The sequence below is a fragment of the Castor canadensis genome, chromosome 4 (assembly GCF_047511655.1).
Source record: "Castor canadensis chromosome 4, mCasCan1.hap1v2, whole genome shotgun sequence".
Taxonomy (NCBI): domain Eukaryota; kingdom Metazoa; phylum Chordata; class Mammalia; order Rodentia; family Castoridae; genus Castor; species Castor canadensis.
The window spans coordinates 105,842,919-105,855,166 of record NC_133389.1 but is presented as its reverse complement, the minus strand read 5'-3'; the positions used below and the strand labels follow the sequence as shown (position 1 = coordinate 105,855,166).

The 12,248-nt window shown below is 37.1% G+C and overlaps 1 long non-coding RNA gene across 1 annotated transcript; it reads right to left on the bottom strand.

The window, feature by feature from the left end:
* Positions 1-1,740: 1,740 nt before the first annotated feature.
* Positions 1,741-10,509, bottom strand: LOC141422375 (uncharacterized). The gene is made up of 3 exons (XR_012446920.1): positions 10,209-10,509; positions 8,976-9,084; positions 1,741-2,235 (listed from the first exon to the last, which is right to left on the bottom strand). It is a non-coding gene; the product is annotated as an uncharacterized lncRNA (long non-coding RNA).
* Between the last annotated feature and the right edge of the window lie 1,739 nt (positions 10,510-12,248).

Sequence of the window (12,248 nt, the reverse complement as noted above, 5' to 3'; positions counted from 1 at the left end):
AGTGATATGGGGGAGCAGAGCATCTTTTATTTATTCATAATAAACACTTTCAATCATACCAAAGTTTGCTGATGATGTAACTCTAGGAGGAGTGGGGACTGGTTGCCAGAGGAACCAACTGTGTGATTAGAGTTGGAACTTTCAGCCTCACTTCCTGTCTTCCTGGGAGGAGGGAGGGGCTAAAGATTGATTTAATCACCATTACTAATGGTTTAATCTGTCCTGACAAGATAATGAGGCCTCCATAGAAACCTTAGACGACACACCTTGGAAAGGTTCTGAGTCAGTGCACACATCAAGTTGCTTGTATTATGGTGCACCAGAGAGGGTATAGAAGCTCTTCGAACCCCTAACCCCATACCTTGCCCAATGCACTGCTTCCATTTAGCTGTTGCTGAGTTGTATTTTTTATAGTAAATTGGAAAATAGTAAGTACAGCACTTTTCTGAACTGTGAGCTATGCTAGAAAATTATTGAACCTGAGGATATAGGTATGCCCAATATAGCTGGTTGGGTAAAAGTTACAATCTGAGATTTGTGATTGATTGGTGCCTAAAGTGGGAGCATTTTTTGTGGAACTGAGCTTTTAAATTGTGGGGTCCATGCTTACGATGGACGGTTAGTGTCAGAATTGAGTTGTCAGATATCACTCAATTTTTTGGTATAGAAAACCTGGTGGCTCCTGGCTTACCTTGGCTCAACTTCTCATTTTTAAACTTTACAGTGGTACAAAAGCATGCTTTATAACTATTCTATTTCACTTTCAATGTTCAACAAATTACATAAATATTCAATACTTTATTATAAAATAGGTTTTGTGTTAGATTATTTTGCCCAACTGGGATAATGAAAGTGCTCTGAACACATTTAAAGAATGATATATTTTAAGTGTATTTTTGCTTATATCTTCAAGTTGCCTTCAGTTTATTGGGATATAACCAATCGGCTGGATGGGTCTTTTTGCTCCTCCTGAATAGGAGTCGTGGGTAGGTGAGGAGGAGCTCTTTTAGTGCTGGCAATCCTTGAATGTCTAAGGCCTAGGGGCTGGATTCACAGACCCAGAGGCCTATAGCTCCAAGCCCCAGATAGCTAGGGTCCTATTTCTCCATGCTTTAAAAGGCAGAGTTACAGCTCCAGGCATTCAGGTTGGAGGTTTATTACTGTGGCTTTAACTAGCAGTAGCCCCTACACTTCACCACTATTATAATCCTTGGTTTCCAGCAGCAATGAGTGATAGAAGCAAATAGCAGCAACCAGAAACAGATGAAGCCTTTTAGTGTTAGAGCTCCTGTACAGGCTTTGGGTGCTAGGATCCTCAACCCTACAGTGATAAGTGTTAAGTTCTCAGGTCAAGGTTATCTGAAACTTTGGTCCTAAATTAGGCTTGGCTACTCTCTGGAACTCTTCTAGTGACCAGGGCTCATGTTTTCCCATCTGCAGCTCATTATAGTCCTCGTTGTCTCCATCACCTCCTCTCCCCAGCACTTCTTCCCTGGTTGCTATCTGGAACTCTTCAGCTGCTCTCTCATCACTACTGCTGCTATTGCTGCTGTCACCGCTGAAGTGGTGGCCACTGCCATCTTTGCTGTTGCTGCTACCTTTATCACTGTAATAGTTCTGCTGCCACTTCTACCATGTTCTCTTCATGTTACCAGTTCTGCCCACTCTATTAATGACAAAAATCAAAACTATGCAAAAGAGACCACTCAGGAGAAACTTTTTATTGGACCTTATGTTGCAACATCAGGGAGGCAGAACAGGAAGGTGTCTTCCAGCTGGCTCACAAAATGAGCCAAACAGCCTGTTTATATAGCCAGAAAAGGGCTATGGCAAATGAAGGACAGCACGTGCACCAATAACAGCAGTCCCTCATCCAAATGAAGAACAGTAACTTCACCAATCACAGGTCTTCTGATGTACCACCCAGGGAAGTACTCTTCTTCTGTCATGGGTGGAAAAGTCATGGGTTCACCAATGCTTAGATGGTGAAAAGTGTGGCACAGTCACGGTTAGGACAGTTCCTTCAGGAGCCAGAGTTGTGTTCCAGCAGCAGGTAGCTGTGGTTGGCATGCAGCTTCCTCAAGGAGTCTGTGGAGTGTTCTATGCAGCTGGTGCTACCCTGAGGTTGGTTGAGTTGGCTGCTTAACTGATGGTTCTTCCGTCATGACAGCCAGGGCACCATGAAGGGTTTAACAGTGGTCATTAGGAGGTCAAATTGTCTCAGCCCCTAGCATCCTAGTTTATTTAAAGGAAAAATAAACATTTAAAGAAGCACTTATAATAAAGGCTTATCATTAACATTAATAGTGATTTAACCTTATTCACCAGTGCTCTAAGAACACTTAACTCCTGCCCTAGTGCTCCACAAAGAGGTGAGTCCCTCTAATCTGTCTCATCATCACCAGCAGAAGAGCATCTGAGCTCCTAATCATTAGCGCTTACTACTTCTTGGCATATCACAGTTTTCTTTCTTGAAAAAGAGATCACCTGAGAAATGAACACAAATACTTCTCAACTCTTCTAAGATGTCTCCATGACTCTAAGACCTAGAACGTGCAATAGTGAAGAGCTGGGCAGCCCTGGGAGCTTTTGCATGGTGAATCATGCTCACTGTCAGCATCTTTCCTAATATAGGCAAAGGTCATACAACTCAGAGAATAATGGGGAAGAAAGGGAGGGAAACATCTGGGCTGGTCACCGTGTAATTGATTGCACAGCTTCCATCTGGATCCAAGAGAAATACAGAGAAAAAATGGGAGACTATGGAGAGACAGAGAGAGAGAACTATAACAATAACAAAACAAAATCTGCCAAGTAAAAAAGGGGATAGCTACGAGACAGTTTAGAATAAAAGATTGTTTTTGAAAATCATCACCTGTAGGCTTTGGAAAAAATTTCAGTAAACATCTGCCAGCAGAAACATGTCTTCTACAGAGTGAGGAATAGCAGTTATTAAAATATAATAGGTTGACATGAAAAGGCAATTAATTAAGGTGAAAAAGTAACTAGATATACACAAGGACACTGAAGAAACATAATACTAAAGTACCTAAACTGAAGGCATTAAAGTGCTACCATACACAAAACTGAGAAACTTTAATACAATTAAAAGACAAAAATATGAGGAAAACAAGAGAAAAATGATTATATTAGTAAATGAGTAAAGGTAATGTCAGGAAATAAATAATTCAGTAGAGTAATCAAGGGTTCAATTGGCAGGAATGGACAAGGTTAAGTAAAATCAATAAGAGCTGATGAAGCACCTGGAGCTAGTGAGGTGAGTTACCACTTTCAGGTCAGAAGGGGTAAGAAGCAAGTAGTATTGAAATATAGAGAAATAATAAAAGCTTGCCTTCAGAAGCTGTGCTGGGGTAGAAAAATTTAGGCACTGCTAAGCCTTATCCTGGTGAGAGGGAACAGAGGGATCAAATATGTAACTTTTCCTGTCTCTAATCTCCTGCAGATGTCTCTCATTGGCCACACACAAATGAAAGGCAGAGGGCCAAGTAAACCAGGTTATACAGTGTTACCCAGTCACAAGGGTCAGACTTTCAAGATACAGAACACAGTGGAGAAGAATGGAGATCTGTGGGGCAAATGTGGATGGGGAGGAATGAAAAGCTAGTATGTGGGCAGTTGTGCCCCAAGAGAACAAATGGAATAAGATGAACAATTCGAGATATTATAGAAGAAAACTTTCCTCAGAAGGGGACACATTGAATGGGATTGCTATACTCTAGGTAGTATCAATGAAAAAGACTTACACCTAAGTTATCTTGGCCAAAGTATAAAGTAAAACCACACAGGGCTCAAAGAGAGTTTACGTACAAATGGAACAAAATTTAAACTTTCTCTATCTGCAAAACAGAAGAGTGATAAAGTGACATCTGTAGGGCTTTGAAGGGAGAAAATTGCAAGACTAGAATTTCATTCTCATTCCACTTGTCTTTTATGCATAAAAAAATCAGAAATGAATCTCACATAGTAGAAAATAACACCTAAGATAGTTTCTTGACAAACATTTCTTTAATATATATTTTGAGATAAAAAATAAAATGAGAAACTGGATAGAGATACCATGCTCTAAGGTAGCTGGTTGTTGACATTAAAATGTTTTAAATGTGCACAATTATTCGTTTAATTACAACACAAGATGCATTTATCAAAAGTATCTATTTATAAAAAGTATCTAATAAAAATAACAATAACACAAATAGTGATTCTAAAACTGAAGCTTACAAGAAAAGCAAATAGAAAAAGTGTTAAATTTCTTACCTTATATTTGGAAATATATTCTTTACTCTGACATTAAACAACAATAATAATAATAGTATAATACCATCATAACAGAAATATAAATTACAAAATCTAAACTTAAGTGAATAGAAAATCCATGCCAAATTTCTCACCTCAAATTTGGAAATACATTCTTCACTCTGATATTAAATAATGTGAGAATAATAATAGCAATAACAGTAATACCATTTTCATTGGATGCTTACTGTATACTAGAATCTTCCATGAACAATTTACATAAATTAACTCATTTCAAACTTAAAACAATTCTATTAGGTAAGTTCCATTATTTTCTTCATTTTACAGATAACCCCCCCAGAGATTAAATAATTATTTGTCCAAAGTTAATCAACCAGTTCTTAGCCTGTCTCTCTTTTTTTGAAGCAGGGTTATAGCCCATGCTGGCCTCCAACTCATGAGCCTCCTGTTTCTGACTGGGATTACAGCTGTATTCCTTCATACGTGGAGCACTTGTTTTTTTAAATCACTACTTCATACTTTCTACACATGCTCAACAATGGCAGTTGATTAAATAACTTGTGATATGTCTAAAATAGAATATCTTCCTTGTTAAAGCTATAAAAACTTATTTGTTGATATGTAAGGATATTTATTTTAATATTTATTTTGATCACATGTAAAAGCATTTACATTGCATTACATAGCAGACACTTGTTTTTGCCTGTACAATATATAGCTCATAGGTTATATGAGCTGACAATGTCTATGAAATGATATATTATATTAAACCATGCTTCAATCTGCCAACTTTTCAATGGTAAGATTTCCTTCTTTTAAGCCATATACCACTGAGTGACCTCTCACTTGTGACTGAAGAACTCCTGTAGATTCCCAATAGAACTCCTATTTTTAAAGGAAGATAGCATTGCCAAACTATGTCATTTAAAAAACTAACATATGAATGCATATATATATATTTATTATTAATCATTGTTAATTGCAGTTATATTGTATGGAGTGCTTTTTAAAATCTGTGTTTCTAGTATTTCCTTCAATAAATATGTTCTTATTATACAGTAAAGGAAAAAGTAAATACTAATTTTTGAAACAAGGGTAAGACAATTATCCTTAGATGTTACTTCTGTTAGAAAAATGTTTATTCTCCCTATAGATTAGGCAATGATGACCGTCAGCCTCCATAAAGAGACAGGTAGGAGAACCTCCAGGCAAGGTCAAACCTTTTCTTAGGATAAAATTAATCCTGCCAGTTTTATCACATGAATGAATGAATGATAATTTCTTCAAATCCTAGAACATAATGTGCCACAAGATCAGTGCATTTTTGAACACAGAATGCTTTCTTTTCAAGTAGTTTTAGTACTGCAATTATCCTGCTTTCTTCCTAGGCATGGGAACTCTTGTTCTGCATTTAAAAAATGCTGTTATGGGCAGTCATGAGAGAATGAGAAATGACTGAAGTTAGTTAGATTTTTTTCAATTTCTTCCTTTAAGCCAAGCACAGCTCAAGCTTTCTTGCTATCAGCAAAGATCATAGGCAGAACTTGAGCTCAACAAATCTCAGCTTTGGTGAGTCAGATTGTCTGGGTCTGTAGAACTGGGACCATGTGGACTTTCTCCAAGTTTCACTCTCCAAGAGACTAAAATAAATTGGAAGAACCTAAGAGAGACACTGACAGAGAACTGCGCCAAAGTTGCATGAATAGTAATAATTTTCAGTCTATCAACAGTAAGATGAGAGATTGTTGGTTTGTAATTAGGCCTTATATTTCCTAGTATATGTCAGAAAATGGAATAATAGGGCAGTTTCTCCTCTCACATTAAGCTTATATTTTCTCACATCCTAAATTATCTTTAAAGAACACAGACCTATAGTCAAGCTTATTTTAGGTTAATTTTATGTAGTATTAGATCACCTCTAGTATACAAAATATCTATATACTGATCTGTAAATGCTAAGAGTTATAGACCAAATAAATATTATATGCACATTATACTCAAGTCTATGTACATTGTATGTGCTATAGAACTACTTTGAGGGCAGTTATTATAAAGCGTAAGACAGGCATAGTTGTAGACAGTTTTATTTACAAAAGATGGATGAAGAGGACTTAGCCTTTCTTGGCTGTGTGATTTTAGAATGATGTCACAATTAAAGTTAGAAAGGAAAGCCCGGAATCTAAAGTCATTGCCTAAATTATAAACAAAAAAAATAAACAAGCAAAAAACTCAAGCAGTAAGACTGCACAGTATCTAAAGGGTTAGATGATGCCATTTCTTCTTCTTTTTTAAGAGGCCTCGCTTTCCTGCTGTAGGTGTAATTTTGTTTGGATTGGGGTTGAGGGTGATTCTTTGCTAAAGAATCAGGTTTCTCTTCCCAGATGGTTTCTACTCTCAAAAACAAAACAAAAAAAATTGCTTTTATGGCTATTGATTTTGATTAATGGATACTGTCACAGGAAACCATTTTCATTTTCTTGGAGAGAACACAGGCCATAGTTACAAAGAAAAAGTTTGGGTTTAAAACCTCTATCTGTCATTAGCCAATTGGATTGAGAAGGACCATATTCAGGAGTTCTTTTCATCATTTGAGAGGAATCAGACTCATTGGTAGGATCTTAATTTTGAAAATCTTTTAATTTCTTTCCGATTATGTGGCAGAATACAATGGCTGATGAAGAGAACGCTCAAGACTTGAGCTCTAATTTCAATTCTGGAATATAATTAATGTTTCCAGGGTCAGACTCTTGCCTGGTAGATGCCCCAGGGGTTTCCAATGGCTGAGAGCAAGGAATCAAGCAGGGGGAAGTCAGCTCTGCCAGCCAGCTGGGCTTCCCTGGTTGCTTCTCCCTGGCTCAACCAATCCCTTTGCATCCCCTAGGCCCTGCTGTTATCTGCTATCAAGCAGAGCCAGAGGAAATTGATGGAGACACTGCCAATATCAGTGCCCTGGAGGGTTCCCCCTTTGCCAACATGAGCTCTAAAGAAGCAGGGCTTATTCACTATTAAGGCTATTGATTTTCCCCCCTCCCTCAGGCCAGCCCTGAATTATGTTCCTTCCAGAGTCTGAGGGCTGTGTCTTTCACCAGTATGTTTCTTTTAGAACATTCATTTACAGAATCAAAGAAGAACTCTCTTGGGTATCTTGTTATCTTGCCAGTCCTGACCTGAAATACAGCTGGAAAATGCAGGCAGCTTTATAAATAACAAATCTGACCTTCATCACTCAGCACTTCCTGGCATGCTTTTTGTTGGAAAAGACTCTAAGAAAATCAAGAGACAGTGTTCATTCATTACCCACTTCTCTGGGTATCTTGTTTAAATCCCCTTCTGGTTATGTGTAAATGATATCTGGTTATATATAAATGATATTTGTGTTTCTGTTTTCTCCTTAGTGGATATATTTGCAATTAGTGGTTTCTGTCTTGAATAATTCATTTACTCATTTATGCATGTAATTTAGGTATGCATGCAATTCATTGACTCATCCATTCATTCATTCACTACTTACTTATTATCTACTTATCTGTCAAATGATGAGATTTCAGTATGGAACAAAACAGACCCAGTCCCTGTCCTCATGATGGCTACAAAATAATAAAGCAGGTAATAAGTAAGGAAATCCAAAATCTTTGAGGGTAAATTGTGATACCAGGAAAAAATGCAGAGTGCTTTAAGATAGCACAATAATTTAGATAGGGGAATCTGCAGAAAAGGTGACATTCAAACTGACATAGCTGTAGGCTGGAGAACTTGATCTCCAGTGTCCTCTAAGAGGAAACATTGGAGGGAGGTGGCACAAGATGATAAGCTGGAGATGAACTGGGAATACAGGAGGGACTTTGGAAGTAACTGATGAAGCTCTGTTTGTCTCATTTCACCAGTATAAGACAATACAAATTTGTTGTCATTTGGAGGGTTGACATAAATATTCTTTTATTTTGAAAGTAATAATCCTTGCTTAGTTTTTAAAAATAAAAATATATACTGTAGGCAAGAGAGAAAAATACAAAAGAAAAATAAAGTGCATCCCAATCATCCCTAAACCATTCTCTTGCCAGCCTTTTGTTAACAGAATTATACCTTTATCTTTTTCCATGTACATGTGGGAACACACATATGCACACATGTATGCACAAAAATGTATATGCACTCATACATATTCACATATTATATAAAGGAATGACACTATTCACATTATCAAGAAATTGTTTTTTACTTAATACAAATGTCCTTTCTACTAGCATAAATAAATCAAATTTTTAATACTTTAATAACTTTATATAAACTATAGATGAAAATATAATCTTATTTTAATAATCTTATTTCTTCTGCTTTTTATGGCTTTAGTTTTTTATTTTTAACTTTTTAATTGATTTAAAAATTATTTTTGTACATTGAGTGAGATCACAATTCGTTTTTCCTCTCAAGACTTATTTTTGTAACCGTATTTATGGAATCATTTATCTTTTTCTTATGGACCAAATTCATCACATACAAAATTCTCTCAGAGACTTGAATGCCTCTTGAATCTACTTTCACTCCAGTGCTCCATTTATCTATGACTATGGCCATCCAACCCTGTTTTACTAAAGTTGTATAAGACGTAGACGTCTTACAAGCAAGTGAACCCAAGAGTGGTGGTTAGTTTTGCCAAGCCAAATGTGACCCCAAACCTTGGACGAGAGTCATTTACTCACTCTTCATGACACTGGTAATCAGCATATTCTTAGGTCAGCATGACAGTGTCATCAGCACATTTTAGTTCAGCTCATAGTCAATACTGTGCAGTTGCTTTCAGTGACAGATCTGTAGGGAAGCATATGATCTTAAAGTAAAAATATTGGAATTCTTTAAAACACAGTCCTAAAATTTGTCTACTTTCTGGCACATAATTGGCATGGATGCAATGGTGGCTTTGATAAAGCTACTAATAGAGATGTTTTGGATAACATAAAATGCAAATATATTGAGTTATGTTTTATGGTGGAAGTACAGATTGTGAATAGTTCTTGAAGAGATTAGCAGGAATAAAACATGTACTTAAGAATCCTGTAAGAACAGTACTACCTGTTATCACCCAAGGCTGCCAGCCACAAAGGACAGAGGACAGAAAGCATAGCCATTCTTTTTCCTTGATCACTTGGGAAAATTACACTTGGCTGTGGGGACATTCCAAATCTGTCAGTTGGAAGAATGCCATAGGCAAAACCTCTTGAATAAGTTGAAAGGAGAAACATTTGCAAATATTAATATTGTGTATCTGGAAATATGTTAGCAGGCAAAACAGATGACAAAACTGGGGACATAGACTCTGGTAACTCTGACCAAGGCATTTGGTAGAAAAAAGTCCTACGGTATGAGTTGAACTGGTAAGGGACAATTGGTGATGACAAGTCAATGAAAAGCCAAATGTAGTTGATGTTTTAGGGCAATTTGAATTGAGAGGCCCAAGAGAAGGATTTTTAAGAGTAAAACAATAAAATCTCAAAGTGGTACTACTAACTGTTCAACAATCAAAATTATGTTCATCAGGACAATGACACTGAACTTATTAAACACTAAATCTGTCTTAATAGTAACTTAAAAGTACTATTAAGAGCCTTGTTACTTTCCACAATAGAAGAAAAAGGTTTTACAGGAGACATTTAAAGGAAGAATATTGAGTCAGATAAGAGCCTAACACGGCCGTTCTCCTCTTCTCTCCATCTGTCTCTCCCCCTCTATCTTTCTCTGTGCTTCCTCACAACAGACAGACAGACAGACAGACAGACACACACACACACACACACACACACACACACACAAGTCTGCTCAGTGATTGCTGCCAATTCTATCCACATTAACAAGAGTAAGTAGACAAAAAATTCAATTAAATTACAAAAAAAAAGAGTAAGTGGGCAAGGGCCTGCTTAGTCTCCCTTTCTCATTACCTTCATTCACACATGTGATCCTCTAAAATCTTGCTCAGTCAAGTTTTCCTCAGCTGTTTCTTCCCACCATTCCTGCTGTCACCGTCCTTGTCTAGACCTTGGTGACTGTAATCGGGAGCTAATTAGTTTCCCTCTATCAGTCTTTCTTCTTCTAATCCATCAACTTCTCCATGGACACATTTATCTTCTGACATTGCAATCAGCAACCTGTCTTCAAAAACTTTTAATGGCCCTTTATTTTCTGTAGCACAAAGACCACATTCTTTACCTTGGCTTTCTACGATCTGTTTCCTAACTACCACTCAAGCTTTGGCAATGATTACTGCACTGCAGGCCTGCCAGTGAAGTTAACCACGCTACTCCTCCTCACGTACTCTTGTCTTTGTGCTTCTATGTATGTGATTTCACTGGATTTTCTTCATTCACATTTTAAAAATCCAAGTCCTTTCTCTGAGGTCTGTTTCATATTCCATCTTTTTCCTGTTACCTTCCTTACCTTCCACAGCATCAATGGCCACTCATTCCTGTGAACCACCTAAACAACCACAAGTTGAATAGCTGCTGGATAATACTAATTCTTGAGATTTTGGAAACATTCATAGGTGGTTAGAACAGGAAGTTGGCCTTTAAAGTTACAAGTGGTTTTCAATCTCTGAAAGTACAGACTCCAATTCAATTTTGCAGAAATTTGTTTTGAGCTATTATAATCACTGCTTTTAGTCATGTATTTCTAGCTCTTTATATTCCAGGTATACGGTAGGACTGTACCGCATCTTCTTTTAGAGTTAGGTAAGACCACATGACTTACTTTGGAATATTAATGGTGAATTTAAGTGACATGTGACACTTCCGGTTGTAAACATTAAGAGCCAGTGTGTGAATTTTCCAACTTCTTTCTCTTTGCATCTAATAGCATACATGATAACGGTTACAACTTCAGTATGATTCTGGAACAAACTGTTACAGAGAGGAGCACCTCCTAACACCAAATTACCTCTCTTCAGGATTCTGAGCTCATAAAACCATGACTAAAATGTAACTCCTCCATGATGACTAGGTCACATGACTAAGAAATTAATCTTTGACTTTAAGCCACTAAGAGTCAGGGATTGTTTGTTACACCTACATAGCTTAACCTTCCCTGAATGATCTGCTTTTTTAATAAAATGTCCAAAATGCCCTTTGACTTTCACACATAAAGCAGGTGCCCACCCATTATTTGGGGAAAGCTGAAAGCATTATTTACTTAAATGCTAAGGGGCTGAGCAGAGCTGCTTGGCTGAGGCCTTATAGCAGGAGATTGGGGTGGAGAACTGCAGTGCGAACATGGATGAGTCATTCCAGGACATTGGAAATGGACAGGGATGCTTCGAAGATCAACTAAAACAGATGTGGCATGTTCTTGGAAAGAGGAGACTTCTCTCCTCATTTCCACAGCAACTGGAGCTGCTGTAACTGACACAGGGGATTTGGGGCACATCAGAAATATGGTCTCCTGAAAAGCAGCAGAAAATGTGTCTGACCAGGCACTTTAGGGAGCAGTGACAGAGAAAAATAATAACAGTGAGAACAAGAACCAGCAGATAGACTTTGGGGAGCAAAACTGAAGTAACCCTTAGGGATGGCCAGAAATAATTGGAGGATATTAAGGCATTTGGAGTTTGAGCCAGTACCATTTGGAGCATAAAGTTGACCTCATTTATTACCAGATAGGCTGTTTATTATATAACACAATTATGGTTTGTAAGGTTTATGTATCATTCTTACTAGTTGATTTATAATTGAAGTTTTTCACTTCATACAAAAATCTTGTCTTTAACTCATTGAGGGCAAAGACAGTATTAGCATGCAATAGACATTTAAAAGATTATTAATATTGATAATAAAGTTGTAGCAGATGGCTATTTTGAAGTAAAAAAATTTTTTACTTTTATTTTAGGTAAAATTTAATAGATTTTTAGTAAATCAAGTTTTGAATTTCAATAATAGAAAGAAACTTAGAGATACTTTTTGCCCAGTGCTTTCAAAATGTGTTGGAGG